General features: G+C 43.8%; 1 non-coding gene across 1 annotated transcript; it reads left to right on the forward strand.

The window, feature by feature from the left end:
• Positions 1 to 3,382: 3,382 nt before the first annotated feature.
• LOC136396538 (U6 spliceosomal RNA) lies at positions 3,383 to 3,485 on the forward strand. The gene has a single exon (XR_010749811.1). It is a non-coding gene; the product is annotated as a U6 spliceosomal RNA (small nuclear RNA).
• The last annotated feature ends 16,169 nt before the right edge of the window (positions 3,486 to 19,654 follow it).

Consider the following 19,654-nt stretch of genomic DNA (forward strand, 5'->3'; position numbering starts at 1 on the left):
CTCTCTCTGTGTCTTTCTCTTGCTAATTTTTTTTCTTTTACAATTGCAACAAAAATAAAAATACCTAGGAATAAACTTAACAGACAATATGAAGAACCTATATACAGAAAATTACAAAGCATTATTAAAAGAAATTGAAAAAGACACAACAAAATAAAAAGATACTTTATGTTCATGGATTAGAAGAATCAACATGGTTAAAATGGCCATATTACCCAAAGCATTATACAAATTTAATGCAATCCCCATTAAAATCCCATTGTCAGTTTTAAAGAAATAGAACAAAAATCACCAGATTTGTGTGGAACCATAAAAGATATCAAATAGCCAAAGCAATACTGAGAAAAAAGAACAAAGCTGAAGGTATCTCACAACCTGACTTCGAATTACACTACAAAATCACAATAATCAAAACAGCATGGTATTGACAGAAAAAGAGACACAGAGACCAATGAAACAGAGTCGAGAGCCCCAAAATAAAACCACATGTATGTGTCCAAATTCCTTTTAACAAAGGACCCCAAAACACACTATACAGAAAAGAAAGTCTCTTCAATAAATGGTGCTGGGAAAATTGAAAGCCACGTGCAAAAGAATGAAAATTGACTATAGTTTGTCCCCATGCACAAAAAGCAATTCAAAATGGATTAAAGTCCTAACCAGAAGATCTGAAAAAATAAATTACATAGAGGAAAACATATGTACTAAATTTATGGACCTTGACTGCCGAGAATAGTTTATGAATTAGACCCAAAAGACAAGGGAAGTAAAGGCGACAATAAATGAATGGGACTATATCAAACTAAAAAGTTTCTGCACAATGAAAGAAACTGACAACAAAACAAGCAGGCAGCCAACCAAACAGGAATTGATATTCACAAATAACAGCTCTGATAAGAGGTTAATATCCAGAATATATAAAGAGCTCACAAGCTCCGCAACAAATACACAATAAATCCAATTAAGAAAAAAAAAAAAGAAAGAAAGAAAGGGGAAGAGGACCAGAATAGACACTTCTCCCAAGAAGACATACAAATGGCCAACAGATATATGAAAAGAAGCTCATCTTCACTAGCTATTAGAGAAATGCAAATCAAAACTACAATGAGATACCACCTCACACCTGTTAGATTGGATATTATCAAGACAGGTAATAACAAGTGTTGGAGAGGCTGTGGAGAAAAAGGAAGCCTCATTTACTGCTGGTGGGAATGTAAACTGGTACAGCCATTATGAAAGATAGTATGGGGGTACTTCAAAAAATTAAGAATAGAATTACCATATGACCAGAAATCCCTCTACTGGGTATCTACCCCAAAAATTCTGTATGCAGAGACACATGCACACCCATGTTCTTCACAGCATTCTTCATAGTGATCAAGACACGGAAACAGGCCCTGGCCGGTTGGCTCAGCGGTAGAGCGTCGGCCTGGTGTGCGGGGGACCTGGGTTCAATTCCTGGCCAGGGCACATAGGAGAAGCGCCCATTTGCTTCTCCACCCCCCCTCCTTCCTCTCTGTCTCTCTCTTCCCCTCCCGCAGCCAAGGCTCCATTGGAGCAAAGATGACCCGGGCGCTGGGGATGGCTCCTTGGCCTCTGCCCCAGGTGCTAGAGTGGCTCTGGTCGCGGCAGAGCGACGCCCTGGAGGGGCAGAGCATCGCCCCCTGGTGGGCAGAGCGTCGCCCCTGGTGGGCGTGCCGGGTGGATCCCGGTCGGGCGCATGCGGGAGTCTGTCTGACTGTCTCCCTGTTTCCAGCTTCAGAAAAATACAAAAAAACAAACAAACAAACAAACAAAAAAAAACCCCAAAAACCCAAACAAACAAAAAAAAAGAAATGATGACATATTACCATTTGTAACAACATGGATGGACCTTGAGAATATTATGCTAAGCAAAATAAGTAAACCAGAAAAACCTAAGAACTGTATGATTTCATACATAGGTTAAATATAAACAGAGACTCATGGACATAGATGAAAATGAAGTGGTTATCACAGGAAGAAGGTTAGGGGGAAGGGAAATAAAGGGGCCATACCATATTTACAGTGACAGAAAGTGGTTTGACTTTGGGTGATGAACACACAATGCAATGAATAGTTCATATGCTATGGAAATGCATACCTGAAACCTATGTGTTCCTATGGACCAATGTCACCTTTTTACATTTTTTTTTCTTTTTTTTTTATGTAGATTTTTTTTTAATTTTTTTTTTTTATTCATCTTACAGAAGACAGGGAGAGACAGAGAGAGAGAGAAAAGAGAGACAGAGAGAGAGAAGGGGGGAGGAGCTGGAAGCATCAACTCCCATATGTGCCTTGACCAGGCAAGCCCAGGGTTTCGAACCAGCGACCTCAGCATTTCCAGGTCAACGCTTTATCCACTGCGCCACTACAGGTCAGGCCACCCTAATATATTTAATTCCCTTTTTTTTTGTGTGTGTGTGTGTGACAGAGAGAGAGAGAGACAGAGAGAGGGACATATAGGAACAGACAGGAAGGGAGAGAGATGAGAAGCATCAATTCTTCATTGCGGCACCTTAGTTGTTCATTGATTGCTTTCTCATATGTGCCTTGACCAGGGGCTATAGCAGAGCGAGTGACCCTTTGCTCAAGCCAGTGACCTTGGGCTTCAAGCCAGTGACCTTTGGGCTCAAGCCAGCGACCATGGAGTCATGTCTATGATTCCATGCTCAAGCCAGCGACCCTACATGCTCAAGCCGGATGAGCCTGCACTTAAGTTGGTGATCTTGGGATTTCGAACCTGGGTCTTCTGCGTCCCAGTTCGACGCTTTATCCACTAGGCCACTGACTGGTCAGGCTACATTTAATTTATAAATAAAAAAGAAAAGAAAAAAATAAGTACTGATACTAATAATTACATTATAAATATTAAAAAATAAAGACTACTAAGTATTTTTTCTCTTTTATGAGAGGAAAAGTTTAAATAACTTTTCTTTTTGGAAAAACATTTTAAAAAATTCTATTAGTTTGAGTTTTTCAAAGTTGAAGCCCAGATTCCACTTTGGAACAAAATTCAGGACAATGCAGAAATACCTACTTTTCTGCAGTTATCAAAGGTAGTCTTCACTGTGAGCAGAATTGCATTTCTTCATTCTTTCATTCACTCATTCATTTGAAGATGATGTACTGATACCCTACTCTATGCGAAGCAGTCCTCTAGGCCCCAAGTGCCGCAGGCACGGAGACCACAGTGTAGTGAGGGGAAGATCCCAGACAGTCTTATCACTCGTGCTGGGGGCTGTGCAGCCCGGGGAGGTGTGAAGGGTGCTGGGCCTGGTCTTGGAAGGCTTCTCTCAAGGAGTGATTCTTAACCTGAGACCTGCAGGATGAGTCACACTATACAGTGAAAAGAGGTGGCTGCCTGTTCTAATAGCACATAGACTAAAACTGTATCAATACAGAGAAAATTAGCAGGGGCCATATGCAAGAATGACATGCAAATTTGTGAAGCATTCCACATTTTTGCACAACAATGTAAATGTATTTAATTCCACAGAACTGTATACTTAAATGACTAAAATGCTAGATTCTACCTGGCCTGTGGTGGCACAGTGGATAAAGTATCGACCTAGAATGCTGAGGTCACTGGTTTGAAACTGTGGGCTTGCCTGGTCAAGGCACATTTAGGAGTAGATGCTTTCTGCTCCTCTCCCCTATCTCTCTTTCTCTCCTCTTTAAAAAATGAATAAAATCGGCCTGACCTGTGGTGGCGCAGTGGATAAAGCGTCGACCTGGAAATGCTGAGGTCGCCGGTTCGAAACCCTGGGCTTGCCTGGTCAAGGCATATATGGGAGTTGATGCTTCTTGCTCCTCCCCACTTTCTCTCTCTCCCTCTCTGTCTCTCTCCCTTTCTCTCTCCTCTCTAAAATGAATTAAAGAAAATGAATAAAATCTTGAAAAATATAAAATGCTAGATTCTATGTTATGCAAGTTTTGCCACAAAAAAGTAAAAGCAGGGAGATGTTGGGAAGGTCCTGTTGCAAGCAGAGGGAACAGCAGGTACAGATGTAGGGACAGCTGTCTTGTGGGAAGAGGGAGCACAAGTCAGAGGAGCACCGGCAGGGCTGGTTTATCAAGATTGGAGACGAACGACTCACAATGAGGCAGAGGCCAGACCACCTCGAACCTGGGTGTTGACCTGTGTCCTGAGACCAGTGGGAGATTGTAGAGGGCTTTCATCAAGGCAGTGACACAATCTGTTTTTAAAAAAATCACCCTGGACTAAGAGAGTGCGGGAGAGGCAGTGAATGTCGCTGACCAGTTGGGAGGGTGTCAGAGTTCCCCAGGAGAGAGATGAGTGCTATTTTCAACTAGAGTGTTGAAGTTGGGATGGAGAGAGTGGCTAAATTTGAGAAAAGTCAGGGTACATGGATGAACCTGCCGGTGGCTTGCTCTGGGGGTGAGGGAAGGGGCAGTCAAGAAAGATGTCCACGATTCTGGATAGATGGTGGCACCAGTGACTGGAACCAGCAGCACAGGGAAGGGCTTTGGAGAGGTGGATCGTGATTCTTGTTATGGACACGTTGAGTTTGTGAGCCTCGGTGAGGAGATCCCATGCACAGGGCGTTAGCTCAGGCTCTCTGAGGCCACACTACACTCGGGCAGGGTGTCGGTGATGCTACTGATCACAGAGCAGTGCTGTTCTCTGAGGCGTTCTGTCGCTGACACGTGAGAACTCAGGACCACTCCAAGAGCAAAGAGATGGAACGCCCAGTCTGCCTAGTGCAGCGGTCTGGCCTGTTCCCCTGGACAGCGACGGAAACAATTTCTTCTTCTTCTGAGTGGCTGCTCCCAAAGATGTTGAGATGGCTCTGTGACAGAATCCCGACCAAACCGTCCTGGCATAGATGGCAGACTAAAGGGGTCGGGTACACACACCTGGGATGCCATCCATGTGTCCAGCTCTGGTCTCAGACCCCAGGGCAGCATCCTTCAGCTTCTGAAACGTCGGTACGAGAGACGGATGCTGGTGCTGAATGACTGAAGCCAAATGTCAGGTCCAGTTACAGGGCCCGAGTCTCTGAAAGGCCTGCTTTTTCACTTGATGAATTTGGAAAGTGAAAACACACCCATTTGGGATCTATGTGAGGCAGAAATAGTGTTGTATTTGTAAACATTTCTCCCCTTCCTTCTGGCTTCTCTGTAATCTCTAGGACCACACCAGATCCACTCTGCAGTAGCCTCATTCTTCATGCCTCACCGATGAAAGTTACATAAAGGCGTCAACTGAACAGTCAAATATCGATAAAACAATATTTTAAAAGGCTCTAGCTGTAGGACATACAATCTAGGCAACTAAGCATGTGATAAACGCTTTCGATTAGTCACACATGCCTCAAGAAGTAAACACTGGCTGGACTGAAAGGCTATTTTTAATCATGCTCACTGACAGTTCTCTCACAGCGCACAAAGGCAGAGGGGCCAAATTCCGGGGTAAGTTCCGAAATTTAATGCTGTGAAAGGAGCTGGTATCACCAGTCTAAAAGTGCATAAGAGTTTGATGGTATATACATACTGAGGAAAATTTGTTAATTTAAAAAGGTCAATCAAGATGACTTTGATGTGTCCTTAAGAAAATACAATATGATGTTAGTAAGGCAGCATATAAATAAAAAAAATAGTTATAAGCATATTTAAGGAAAACATTATATTATGAAAGTAGAAGGGTGATGGTACACTTGTAGGAAAAAGAGTCAAAAAGTGAGACTGTATAGGATTTTGTCACTGTCCTGATTCCACAGTCACCAAGCACCAATCCCTTATTAATTTGGTTTTGTTGCTGGTGGAAGAAGGTAACAGCAAGTTGGTACAGTGATTCTGAATCACCTAACCAAAATATTCCTTATTATAAATTGTTACATTGCTACTGAGATTTCTATCAATTCTTTGATAAGTTTGGTGGGTGCTGGTCAGTTCCATAGACCCTAACCTGCTTTGATCTTCCTCAGGGGCCCCACTATCTGAGGGGTGGTGGTCACTTTAGGCTTGCAGGTAACAGTATTTTGCTTTAAACAGAACATTTTGAACTTGAACATTTGTTCTAAAGTTCCATTTCTTCTCAGGGATGGTTTAAATATTCTCTTGGAAATCTTTGAGATATCTGTTTTCCCTCTTCTACAACATGATATCCCAGAGTCTGAAGCTTGTTGTATAATAAAACATTTGATTGGCCTTTGTCCCTAGGTTCAGGGAGGGAGACTAAATCCTAAGAATTTCCTGGGTAATAGGAGAGTATATTTGTTATTAATGAGCCCCTTGGGTCAGAAAAAACAACTCAGAATGAAGGCCACCAGAAAGAACAGTCATGTGACTAGAGGGCTGGGTTTTTGAGCCAGCCTAACTTCCAGGGACATAAGGGGAACTAGAGATTGAGTTCAGTCAAGTGGCCAGTAATCCCATCAACCTCAGCTACATAATGCAAGCCCAGTAGAAACTCTGTACACTGAAGTTTGGTGGAGCTTCCTGGTAGTGATCCCAGGAATGTGCTGAGAGGGTGGTGCCCCTTGATGTCATGGGGAGAGGGCATGGAGCTCCGTGTTTATGACTCTTCCAGACCTTGTCCTATGTACGTCTTCATTTATCTGGTCTTGATTTAAATCTTTTATGATAAAAGTGTATTTATCCTGACCTGTGGTGGCGCAGTTGACTTGGAACACTGAGGTCGCCTGTTCAAAACCCTGAAGCACTCGTCTGGTCAAAGCACATATGGGAGTTGATGCTTCCTGCTCCTCCCCTATTTCTCTCTCTTTCTCTTTCTCCTCTCTAAAATGAATAAATTAAAAAGTGTATTTATAAGTGTAGTGCTTTCCTGAGTTCTGTGAGTCATTCTAGTGAATTACTGAAACTCAGAAGGGTCTCAGAAACCTCCTGGACTTGTAGCCATGAATCAGAAGTAGAGGTGACCTGGGGATCTCCAAACTTGTGGCTGTCATCTCAAATGGGGACAGTCTTGTTAGGAATCATGCACTTTAACCTATGGAGTCTGAGGCATCAGAATAGAATTGTGTCATCATGTACAAAGGCTGTCCTCATGGCAGGGGAGAAGATGTAGCTACCTTGTCCTGGCGTTCTCAGGATTTTGTTGGGTTGCATCCATCAGGTAAGATTAGTTTCTCTCAACTTTATTCATTCCACATATTTTGTCTTTAGTGAGACATGTATCTTGAGAAAGATTTACAAATGGATAAGTTGGCATTTTTTAGTTATTGTTATATCATTGAAACAGCTTGTAACTTTTTTTAAAAAAAAATAGTCATGGCCTGACCTGTGGTGGCGCAGTGGATAAAGCGTCGACCTGGAAATGCTGAGGTCGCCGGTTCGAAACCCTGGGCTTGCCTGGTCAAGGCACATATGGGAGTTGATGCTTCCAGCTCCTCCCCCCTTCTCTCTTTCTGTCTCTCCTCTCTCTCTCTCTCTCTGTCTCTCTGTCTCTCCCTCTCCTCTCTAAAATGAATAAAAAAAAAAGTATTTAAAAAATAGTCAAAATTTCTGAAGAGGTATGAAAAAAAAAATCACATATTTAACATCTGGTTTCACTGCATCCAGCACATGGGCTATTATCCAGGATGATGTTGAGCCAAGTGATACTGGTGCCCTTCATTGAAAAACTAATTCCAGGATTAAGCATATGAAGGGGAAAAGGAGGCTACTCATAAACACAGAAGCTCTGATGTCTTAAGAAACAAACTTAGGGGAGGCAGTGTTAGGCGTCAGCCATTCCCACTGCTACTCATCTCAGCCTGCGACAAAAGATTCCTTGGGGCCTGTGAGGGACATATGGGAGTTGATGCTTCCTGCTCCTCCTCTATTTCTCTCTCTCTCTCTTTCTCCTCTCTAAAATGAATAAATTAAAAAGTGTATTTATAAGTGTAGTGCTTTCCTGAGTTCTGTGAGTCATTCTAGTGAATTACTGAAACTCAGAAGGGTTTTAGTTACTGGCACCTTGGGGGCACCTGTTCTCTTTGAGGGCAGCATGTGCTCCTTCAGCAGCAGTTGGCTCCTCCTCCTCAGCTCTAACGCAGGTTCCTGGTTGCAGGTTAGAATCACCAGGCAGGCTTAATGAAGTGCCCATAGCTGTTCTTACCTTCAGAAATTCTTATTCACTTAGGCTAGGTAATTCTCCTGAGCTTTGCTGGGTGTGGCCTTTTAAGGCACTGTGCCCTATGCTTGCTGGCAGCCTGCTGGCTTGGTGAACACCAAGATCTACCCTTTGCTGGGTCTGCTAATTTGCTCTTGGGTCAGACACATTGTGTCACTCCTAGCTTATACAACTAGAAAGAGAGTTGTCAGTTTGAAATGCTTCATCTAGTTTTGCAGTTCCAATTAAGTATCTCCAAAGCCAATATTAACAAAACCAACAACTGCCTTATTTAATGAGAACTTACACAGTGCTAAAAGGTTTTACATGTTTTTGTTTTCTTAGCATTTTTATTGTGAAATGACACACACACATGCAGAAAGAGTTTACAAAACAAAAACTGACACCTGAGAAAATCATCACAAAGCAAACATTCATGTAGCCAGTGCTTAGGTTAAAAGAGATATAAAAGCTAGCTAACACTCCAGGAAATAGCCTGACCTCCTTTTCACTAAGCCCTCATTCTCCATCAAAGGCAGCCTTCACCCTGACATTTAAGGTAATCAGTCCCCTGTTCGTTTTGATTGTCTCTCACCAAATATGCATTTCCAAAGTTGTGTTTTCTCTTGCAGCTAGTCAGTGTCACATGCATGGACTCGCACAGTGTGTGTTGTTTTGTGTCCAGCTTCTTTTGCTCAGTATCACATTTGTGATTCATCCATGTTGCTTCATGTAGCTGTGATTCATTCATCTTCCTTGTTATATAACTGTTCATTGCATGAAAAAACTCCTACTTACCCATTCTATTGTTAACATCTGAGCCAACTCCAGATTATGGTCACCATGACAGTGCTTCTATGAACATGCTTGCATGCATCTCCTGATCACACAATTGCTGAGCCATGGACCTCGCTCACCCTCCACTCCAGTGGATGATGCTGAGCCCTTTCCAAAGTGGCTGCATCAATTCAAGCTCCATTCTATCGCCACTGGAAGCATTGCCAATTGTCCTCATGTTAGCTGTTAACAAGCCGTCTCTGCTATGTGTGAGAAAACACCCCATTCATTCCAAGGCCTGACGCCTCATTCTTCCAAATGATGTATGCAATGAACCAAGATTCCAATGTTAAAGTAGACAATGTACTTTTTCTCCTGTAACCCCTCCAAAATTCCTGTGGAGTAGAATTATTGCCCCCATCCTGAGGGTGAGGAAACCGATGCTTATGGAGTTTGGCAAATGTGCCTAGTAAGTGGCAGACCTCGGATTAGCTCCCAAGTCCGCCTGACTCCAGGGCGGGTGCATACATCTCCAGACTCTACTAATAACAACTTTGCATTTGAGTCTTGGTCACAGTTCCAACAAACAACACATTTGTAGACTTCTGTTCTTTTGTTAATCACTCTTCCGGTCCCTGTTCCATACAAGATAGATGCACATGAACTGGTCCTTGATAATTGCTAAATATTTACTTGAGATACTGTGACTTTAATCGTGGTAAAAGTTTAAAAGATAAATATCATCAGACCACACTTAGTAAAAAGTTAGCTCTAGTTCGTCTCTTTTACCAAGTTTTAACACCCAAATGCAATCTCTTGGTCCTCCCAATCATAACTGTGGACAGGGGAAAGGTCAAACATGAGAACTGCAGCGACATGGCTTCCCATGTCCATTGCCTCACAAGGTGCCCACCCTGCGTCGTGTTTGGGGGCACTCACTCCCTTCTGCTCCTGGGTACAGGGGGCCTCACTGTCATGAGCTGAGCACCCTTCCAGGGCGAGGTCCACCAGAGAAGGTTCAGCTTTGCCATGACCTGAGGAAGCGCCACGGACTCGAAGGTTCTGCACCAAATCTAGTATCTCTGGAGTCCCGGCTCGTCTCGCCGGTCAGATCTGGTGCGACGACTTCACCGCGGGCGGAAACAGCCGCACGTGCTGGCAAACCTGGGAATCACGGAGCAGGCGTCTCCACCGTGGACGGATGGAAAGCGTCCAGGAGGTGGCGCTGCGGGGCCTCTCAGCCCGAGTCTCCAAGCCATGCGCGCCAGCAAACCAGTGAACTTTACAGAAAAAAAAGTTAATTGTTGGGTCTTCAAGAGTTCAGCCTGCTTCCCCTCTTCCTCTTATTTAAAATAAAGAGGTAAAAAAAAAAGAGTAACTACAGAAAAGCACACCGAGTCAAGGGCTAGAGGGTGGGAGGGAGGGAAAGAGCCAGTGTTTCAAGTACTGATGTTTGGAAGAAGTTTGAGCAGTCACTCAGCTTCTTGTGCCGTGTCGGCCTTGGCGGAGGGGCTAGGGACGGGGGCGGCGTCCATTGTATTTTTTGGTACACTTTGAACTTTTATCTTATCGTGGGTATATGCTATTCTGATTTTTAATATACTGAAATAAACTGCCCCACACCTATTTAGTACTCTGGGTGACTCCTATGAGCCGAGCAATGGGAAACTTCTGTCTTTGCTGGGGGCAAGGGTCCCAAACCACTACTGTGACACCATTAGCACAAGGTTTGACTTATCTATGCAATATCTGTCTTATTTGCCTAATATTGTTTAAAACATACCCACTTTATTTAAGTAAATGTTTTTTTAAACCTTTATATGTCTCAATCAGGTTTTACCAAATACATGAATGTGTATTCAGATCTATTAAGCATTTTTAAAACCTTTTACCACCACTGGTCTGATTGCCAGATAGTAGGAGGAACTAGTGGTGAGGTGAGGAAAGAAAAAACGTGTTACCAGCTGAGATTAAGAAAAGGAGGTTGGCTGGGGCTTTTCAGGAGCGAGCCTATATTTATTGCACTAGGGTGACGTCCTGGGCATCAAGCAGGCATCTGAAGCATTAAAAAATTTCTCCCTAGGAGGAATTATGACATATTTTAGTACCAGCCAAAAACAAACAATGTTTAAAACACTGACCCCTTGGCAGAAGTTCACAGGCAGGGTGTCTGATAGGGACTTGTGGTTAAGAGCACCGCTGTGGGAGATGTCTAGAGATACGATGCAATTATGAACAACCTACCCTCTTGCCCACCTGCTTCTTCCTCTTCCAGCCCCAGAAAGTAGAATGTGTGGGACACAGAATGCTTCACCTTTACCCCAGTGTGCACCATTCTAGTCAGAAACTTTACTTTGAACGCCAACATTTCCGATACTGTTAATTCCAAAGGCAGAAAGAAAAGAAAGGAAGGGGGGGAGGGAGGGAGCGAGGGAGGGAAAAGAAAGAAAGAAAGAAAGAAAGAAAGAAAGAAAGAAAGAAAGAAAGAAAGAAAGAAAGAAAGAGAAAGAAAGAGAGAAAGAAAGAGAGAGATAAAGAGAAAAAGAAAGGAAGAAAGAAAATAAAAGGAAAAAGAAAATAAAGAGTCCTGAACCACAGCCCTGAATAAACAGCTGAGAAGAGCAGTCTTGGCAGGAGGGAGCCCCCCTCCCACACCCCTGCAGACACACTGTGACACAGGAAGAAGCTCAGTGGGCACTAAAGTCCATGTAGAAGCCAAAAGTCAAGGTGACCTTGGCTCCCAACTGACTCCTTTGATCTAATTGCTTAAACTACACCCTACCACAGTCCTTTCTCAACGGGTCTCCTGCCAGGGCAGCTAACAGGGAGCATCATCTGCTCACTGCCCTCTGGCGGTCGTACTTGGGAGCTTGCTTTCTGGTCCGGAAAATGAGTCTTCAGATGAGATGAGAAGGTAAGAAGTGCATTGTAGACTTTAATGCTAAAATGTTAATAGCTAACATTTGCAGACTTTTGGTGTTTACGGTGCTATTCAAGCACTTTGCTTATGTAATCTACATAGCAGCCCTGAGTGAGGCTCAGAGAAGTTAAGTGACTGGCTTAAGGTCTTCAGCTTGGAAGGTGCAGCCCCAGGACTCTCACCTGGGCTGGCTTGCATGAGAAGCCCCCCATTCCCACCGCAGGCCCCGAACACATGGTGCCTTTGGAGAGTCCTGATGCATATTAGGATGCTAACGAATCTGAGAAGTTCAGCAGTAAACACTTAAAAATGAAGTTGTTTATTGTTCTTCAGTCCAGAGTTTCTCACACTTAGCTGACAATGAGCCCCTCTCTCACTGCCTTTCTGAATGGAGTTACTATTATTCCCTCAAATTAAAGGAGTGAGCCCTGCCTCTGTGGGCCCCTCTGCGCAGATGCGGACGCTGCAAGAACTTCTCTTGCCAGCTCAGCTATTGAGGTGCCTGTCTCCAAGTACTCTTGTCTCTAGCCAGGCTCTGGGCCAGTCCAGCCTGGGATTAGCCACTGTAGTCAGATGGCCAGGAGGGGACATTGGTGCCATCTAGTCAGGGCCTAGGATTGATGCCTGTGTGTTGGGGACCAGGTCCAAAGGAGGACTTTTGCTTTTTTATTCAGGAAATTTTTTAATTACAAGAGAAAGACAGTGATTTTGGGGGGAAAAAAGGAGGAAGATTATGTATATATCTGCTTCAGAAGTCAAAAGATCCAGAAGATAAAGCTGGTTCCAGATCTGCCAGAGTCCAGGAACTTTCCCCCCAAACCCCCTCAGCCTCGTGGTCCTGTATGCTGGCTTCATTCTTGGGCAACACTCCCCTCGGTGACCAACAGCAGCTCCAGGTTCCATCTTTGCTGCTGGCGGACCCAGAAAAACGTGTATCGCCCTCCCTACAGCTCCAGTCCAGGCCCCACTTTCTCTGGACCCATTTGGATCATAGCCATCCCTGAGCCAGTCTCTGGCACTTCTTTGATGGGTCAGGCGATGTCATGGGCCGAGGGGTGGGGTTAGCTCTCCCTTCACCACAGGAGGTGAGATGAAGATGAGCATCCCCCCTGCACCTATTTCAGTCTGTTATAAGATAAGGGGGATTGACAGGGATCAGGCAAAACCAATAGCTCCAGTCTGGGGGGGGGGGGTTGCTATGAGCCAGGAGCTGTCTGCTCACCTTCTGAGAGCAGTTCCACTCCTTAGAAATGATCCTAAGCAGATAATTGGACAGGCACATTCTGTGTGTGTGTGTGTATCTACATACACATACATACATATATACCTACATGTATATGCATGATGTTCATTGAAGTGTTGCTTATCACAATGGGAAATAAAAAAGTTTTCAAAAAGGGAATTTTTAAATAAATAATTGGTATGCAATTACTATGCAGCTAACAAAAAGATGACGTGAATCTGTAATCATTAATTTTGAAATGTCCAGAACACATTATTGAATGAAACAGGTTACAAAAATTATGTGTGGCAAGATTACAGTTTTAAAAAATGGTCTTCTTGATTCTACATGAAGAGAGAGATGCTCTGTGTTTTCTAAATACTGTAGTATTTATTGCCGCATGGTGGAGAGTTTGGGTAATTTTTACAAACTTTTTACTTCCTAAATTTTACTACAAACATGTATATTTTTATAATTGGAAAAAGTACAATTATTAATTTTTTTTCGAATCTAATTTAAGATTTTTTTCAGTGTAGGGAAATCCTACTTCCCTTTTAGAATCTGTGTGTTCTCATGAGCATGTTGGCCTGGAGCTTGTTGTTTCTAATGTACCATTTCCTGTCCTTGTGATCATTGGGGGGAGGGCTGGCTTTGATAGGAGAGCCCCCAAATGAGAAATTTGGCTTTGGTAATAGCTTTTCAGTTGTATTGAATAGGAGATATGTAAGGGTTAGGAAATAGTTAATCTGCTTGCTGTTCTCTCTTAATGGCTCCCTGGACTTTACTTTGAAATGCAACAAAAACTTTACCTTTTGCAGACATGTCCAGAAAAACTTACATTGGGAGGGATCTGACAATTAGGTAAGTTTAAATCACTATAGTTGTTTGTAAAAGCCTAGTCACAGGATTTACCATGAAAAGTTAAGACCCTTAGATTAATTAGAAGCTTAGTTTACAAATCTTAATCTTTACTTTGTTGTCTAAGAAATACAGAGTTCTCTTATAGAAAGTTCCCAGAGGTGCCAGACCCCGGGCATTCAGGAGCAACATCCCGGATGCCAGATAGACCTGTGCCAGTGTCAGAAGGACATTCTGGGGAGGCATCCCTGCAAACTGGGCTCCTGCTTCCCGCACTTGTTACAAGCCTAACTGCATGCTCTGTAATGAGTTCCTAATTCCCAAAAGAGATATAAACTGGCCAGTAAGCCAAGACTGTTAAAGTAGTTTTTTTTGGATAGGAGTCCCCTGCCTTCTCAAGTTATTGCAATTTTAATTAAAGATGCTCTTATACCTACTTGGTTGCTGTCTTTCATGAAATTAGCAAAAAATAAAAAATAAAAAGGTGACAGACAGCATGAATCCTGGCCTGTTCTGGTAACAGCTTTGTGCCTGGCTTGCCCTTTACCAGCAGTTCGGTGCTCATGGTGTTTGCGTGAGGTGGTCCAGAGTCATAAGTGGTCCTCTGATTTCCCCTAGTTTTGGTGTGTTGCCCAGCTCATCCGAATGCCTAGGACAGGAAATCTTTTCTAACCAGTGTCTCTCTCCAGCTCTTCCCTGTGTCTCCTGCTGCAAAGCCCCCGTCTCCTGGCTGGGCACCGACGATTCAGCTTCTCTATATCAGGAGCAGCCTGAGGGCTTGGGCTCTGGCCTGGGGTCAAGGGCTCTTTTCAGTTTTACCCCTGGACTGTTTTGTGAAAAAATATACTTTGTGTTTTCATTTCCTCTGTCACTGCTACTGAATCGCTTGTCCAAAAGTCAGAAGGCCCCTTGTTGCCACTCCTCACTTGGACGTAAGGGAAGCTGTGGTGTGAGTGCAGTAAAGCCTTTCTGAGCAGCTGAGCTCACTTCTCAGTGGGCACATTCCAAGATTTTGCCATTTTCCAGTCAACATTTCACACAAGATTATTAAAGGAAAAGTGCTAATTAATTTTGAAAGAAAAGTTGCAAGTATAAAGCTGTTCACCTTGAGTCACAGGTGAACCTCGAGCAAAGTGGAGAATCACAGAAGGGGTGTATTTTCCTGTCAGGCTGTTTGGGTGATCACAGTTTAGCAAAAACAATCCCTAACGTCTGCAAAGTGCATTCTCCACACTACTGCCAGGGTGGTTTTACTTGTTACTAAGATAAGATCTTAGCAAGTTACTGCCCTGCTTAAAAACCTTTGATGAGTGTCCATTGTTTTTGTGATAAGGTCCAAACTCCCTCGGGAGCATTTCAAGGGCTTCCCTCTTTAACCCCAGCCTACCTCTCCCTTCCTCCTTCCCCTCCCCTTGCTGACAGCACAGCTGGTCCTCAGGGATGTGGTGCCCCTCCCTCCCAGACCTCCCCGCTTGGTCCTCTGTGCCTCCCCCAGGTCAGAGCCCCATAGAGGTGCACTCGGTCTTCCCACCATGCTGACTCCCCCCTCCCCTGCTTTATTGAAGTATAATTGACAAAGAAAAATTATACATATTTAAGGTTACAATGTGATGTTCTGATACACATACACTTTGTGAAATGGCTAACAAAATCAAGCTAACATTTCCATCACCTCACATAGTTACTTTTTCTTCCTGTGGTAAGAACACTTGAGATCTACTGTCCTAGCAAATTTCAAATATACAATACACGACTATTAGCTATAGTGGTTGCTAGGAGCTGAGGGTGGAGGCAGTGGGGAGATGCACAAAGTTTCATTTGCTCAGGATGTCTGAATTCTAGAGATCTAAGGTACAGCTTGGTGACCAACTCAGTTTTATTTTTTTTATTTTTTATTTTATTTTATTTTATTTTTTGTATTTTTCTGAAGCTGGAAACGGGGAGAGACAGTCAGACAGACTCTTGCATGCGCCCGACCGGGATCCACCTGGCACGCCCACCAGGGGCGACACCAACTCAGTTTTAATTGTTTGTCTTCTCTGCTAGGTCCTGCACCCTCAGGGAAGCCGTTCCCACATCTGACTAAGCATGGACATCTCCCTGGCAGCTAGATAAAAACACAAACATTCAGGATCCCCACTCCAGGCCAGCAGCGTTAGGATCCCTGGGAGTAGAGCCCAGGGATTCATAAATTTAGAAGTTTCCCAGGTGATTGTGATCAGCAGGCGGGCTTGGTAACCACTGCCCCAGGACAAGCTATCCAGTCAGTGGGCCCAGCTGAATGACAGCAGGGAGGGAAGGGGGCCGAGCGCTGAGGGACACCATGTCTCACTGTGTGCCAGGCCCTGCTCTAGGAGCTTCTATGTCTGCTTATTTCATCAGGAGAAGCAGAGGAGGGTGTGCCTGTCACTGCAGACAAGGAAACGCAGCTCAGGAGCTGAGGTCCCCACTGGGCTCATATTCTTGTTACTTGATCCATGCTAATCAAACGTTTAAAATATTTTAGCATTGCTTTAGGATCTCCATGCCTTGCTTCTGTATATTCTGTCAACCCTCAGACCTGACACTCTCTGCTTGTCCCTTTCTCGGAAACAGGCCCTTCATTCGCCTCTTGATATTTTTGGGCATCTTCCCTCTGATCCATTTTCCCAACTGCAACCAAGTGATCATTTAAACTTGAGATTTTGCCAAATTCATTCTACTTATGATACCTGTGACCACATCTAAGCTCTTCATTTTTACAGAGAGATATGTCTATTTTTCCTCGAGGTTTCCAGCCTAATGATGGGTGTCTAAGCGGGTCTTCCCTGCCCTCTAGGCTTCTAACGCAAATGTCAGTCCAGGGGTTAAGTGTTACGGTGTATAAAAAGTTTGTACCATTGGCATGGAAAGCCAACCTCAGAAAATTGGGCAATTGGTCTTCACAAGCAATTCACAGGTGAGGAAATTAAAGTAATAGACAAACAAATGAAAAGAAATCCCCAATCACTAGTGATCAAAGAAACAAAATGATGTCACTCTATATCCCTCAGACTAGAAAAAATTAAAAACAACTATCACACTTATTGCTGACAGTGATGTGGAGAGAAGGGTACTGTCATAAACTGCTGGTTGAAAAGGGAGTTTCACTAGCCTTCCTGGAAAGCATTCTAGTAATATTTTAAAAGTAGAAACTGCAATACTGTTTCTTCTAATTTTCCATTCCTGGCAATCCATTATCCAGTACAATACCATTAGTAAAAACCTGTGGACAAGAGTTTTTACTGCTCTTTTGTTTGAATAGCAAAAACCTGGAGAGTGGATGACTCTAAAAGAATCATCGAATTTCTTATGAAACATCCACATCATAGTAAAATGTGATCCCATTAGAAATGTGAAGCATAACTCAGTTGACCTGGAAGCATTTGTGTGAGGTGCCGTTGAGTGCAGAAACCAAGCGGCAGAAACGTGTGACATAATTCTGTTTTCTAAAATGTCACCATAAAAACACATTCCCGGAAAGCCCTTTAGATGTATAGTTTCTGTGTACGTATGAGTATTGGGGTGTGTGTGTGTGTGTGTGTGTGTGTGTGTGTGTGTGTGTGTCTGTACATGGCTATGTGAACACAGAAAACTGCAGGAGGACCCACACTAGGTTATTAACATGGGTTGGGGGCAGAGGTTGCTGATGGTAGGGTGTTGGAGACCGCAAGCTGACAGGGTCCTTGCCGTTTAGATTTTTGAGGGACAGGTATGGGGACTGGCAGTAAGCTGACAGGGTCCTTGCTGCCCATCCCTCCACCTCACTTGATTAAGTTGCTAAAGGCAAACCTCTTCCCCACACCTCCATGCTGGCCACAAAGCTGAGTGTTTCTACTTGTCCCATCCCCATCTGCTTGATTAAGTTGCTAGAGGCAATTTACATGCCCTTCCTCTCACCCTTTGTTTGTTCTGATGTTGGTTGATTTCACTTATGCACCGTGGGGGGATTCCTGTTTATGCCTTAAATGGATTCTTGTTTATGCCTCAGATATGTGACTCTGTATCGGAGACTTCATTATTTGCCCTGGCTCTGCACTATATAATAAAGCAGACTGGGTGCTTTGCTTTGCTCTTGCAAGCTATTGGCTGTGCAGAGACCTCACGATTCCATCCTTTATCTCTCTGAGTTTATGTTTTCATTCTGCATGGTTCTCACTCAGGACCTGGATAATTACTAGCTGCGCTGGTCCACAGCAGGAGGGAGTAGTGAAAAGGAGGGGAGCAAGTTCGAAGAGCAAAGACAAAGGAGAAAAGATTAATAGTAAACTGCACTAAAATCATATAAGCATGTGTAATATGATCATACTTATGGACTTCAATAAATTATATATATGTGTGTATGTGTATTGCAAAATTGGAAAAATTTTAAAACGCAAATCTAATCAGTTAATTCTTCTACAACCTGTCAGTGGCTCTCTGTGCCCCTGTGGATCATCCTGGAGTCATCAGCCTGAGCTCCGGAAGCCCTGCTCAGTCCCCACCCTCTTATAGAGCAGCTCCCTTCCTCAGACTGTTTCATGGCCTCATGCACCTCAGACCCACCCCTGCCCTGCAGCCTCCCGCTCCTCCTCCACTCTTCATACACGCTGTCTTCTCTGCCAAGGCATTCCTCTGCTCCTGTTTTCTCAGATGACTCGTACTTATTTATATAAATCTCAGCTTAAACACCAGTTTCTCAGGGGTTTCTCCGGACCCCAGATGTTGTTAGGTACCTTGAAATATATATATTCCCGGTGGTTCTTTGTCCCTACTAAAACTCTTGTTTTATTATTAGCCCTTTCCCCCCAAACTTGGCACAAATTTCCCTAGCTATACTTCACTCTTTTAACTTGTCTCTTTGTTGTATCCAGGTTGGCTAGAGGGTTGTAGCAGGGTCCTGAGTATTGCACCTTGGGTCTCACAGCTGTGCTGACGTGGACTCACCTCTCCTCCCCTCTTGCCACCCCACGGCTCCCTCAGCGGTGATGAGCACTTTCAGTTTCCCAGGGACAGCAGTACCCACCCCAGATGGCATCCTTAGCACTATTTCAGATTACCTCCCACCTCAACCCTGTCCCTCTGGTTGTCTCTGTCCCCTGGCTGCCCGAGGCTCCCCACTCTACTCCTGTCCCCTAGGGAGGAATCCCTGAGCAGAGGAGCCCTAGGTACTGAGGTAACCCCTCCTGCCCTTTGAACACGATCTGGGCCTGAGAGGCAGCTAAGTGAGGGTGACCCAGAATGTGTCTGGACACAGCTGTAGCTGGTTTGTGAGGGCACCAGAAAACTCACCAAGACAGGGAGTTAACATAAGGCTCATACCAGTGAGGGCACGACAACCAAGTTTATTAAGCATTATCTTGTTTTCATTGCATATCTCTAAGCATGTTATGAAAAAATAATTCATATGAAGAGAAAAAAAATTTTAATACCATTTATTTTCAAACCATATTGCTAAATCAATTTTTCTCTTTCTTAAGAATTGTTTTATTTCTGTCAGTGGTTGCATTTTTAAAAAAGATTTTATTTATTGATTTTAGGAGAGAGAGAGAGAGAGAGAGAGAAAGGCAGTGGGGGAGGAGCAGGAAGCATCCTAGTTTGTTGCCTTGACCAGGCAAGCCCAGGATCTCCAATGGCAACTTTAGGTTGATGCTTTATCCACTGTGCTACCACAGGTAAGGAAGTGGTTGCATTTTTGTCTTTACAAAAAGGGAGGACAGGAAGAAAAGATTGCATGACTCTGTTTTCCCAAAAGGTGGATAGAAGCCAGATTCCCATTAAG

Source organism: Saccopteryx leptura, chromosome 2, assembly GCF_036850995.1.
Source record: "Saccopteryx leptura isolate mSacLep1 chromosome 2, mSacLep1_pri_phased_curated, whole genome shotgun sequence".
Lineage (NCBI taxonomy): Eukaryota > Metazoa > Chordata > Mammalia > Chiroptera > Emballonuridae > Saccopteryx > Saccopteryx leptura.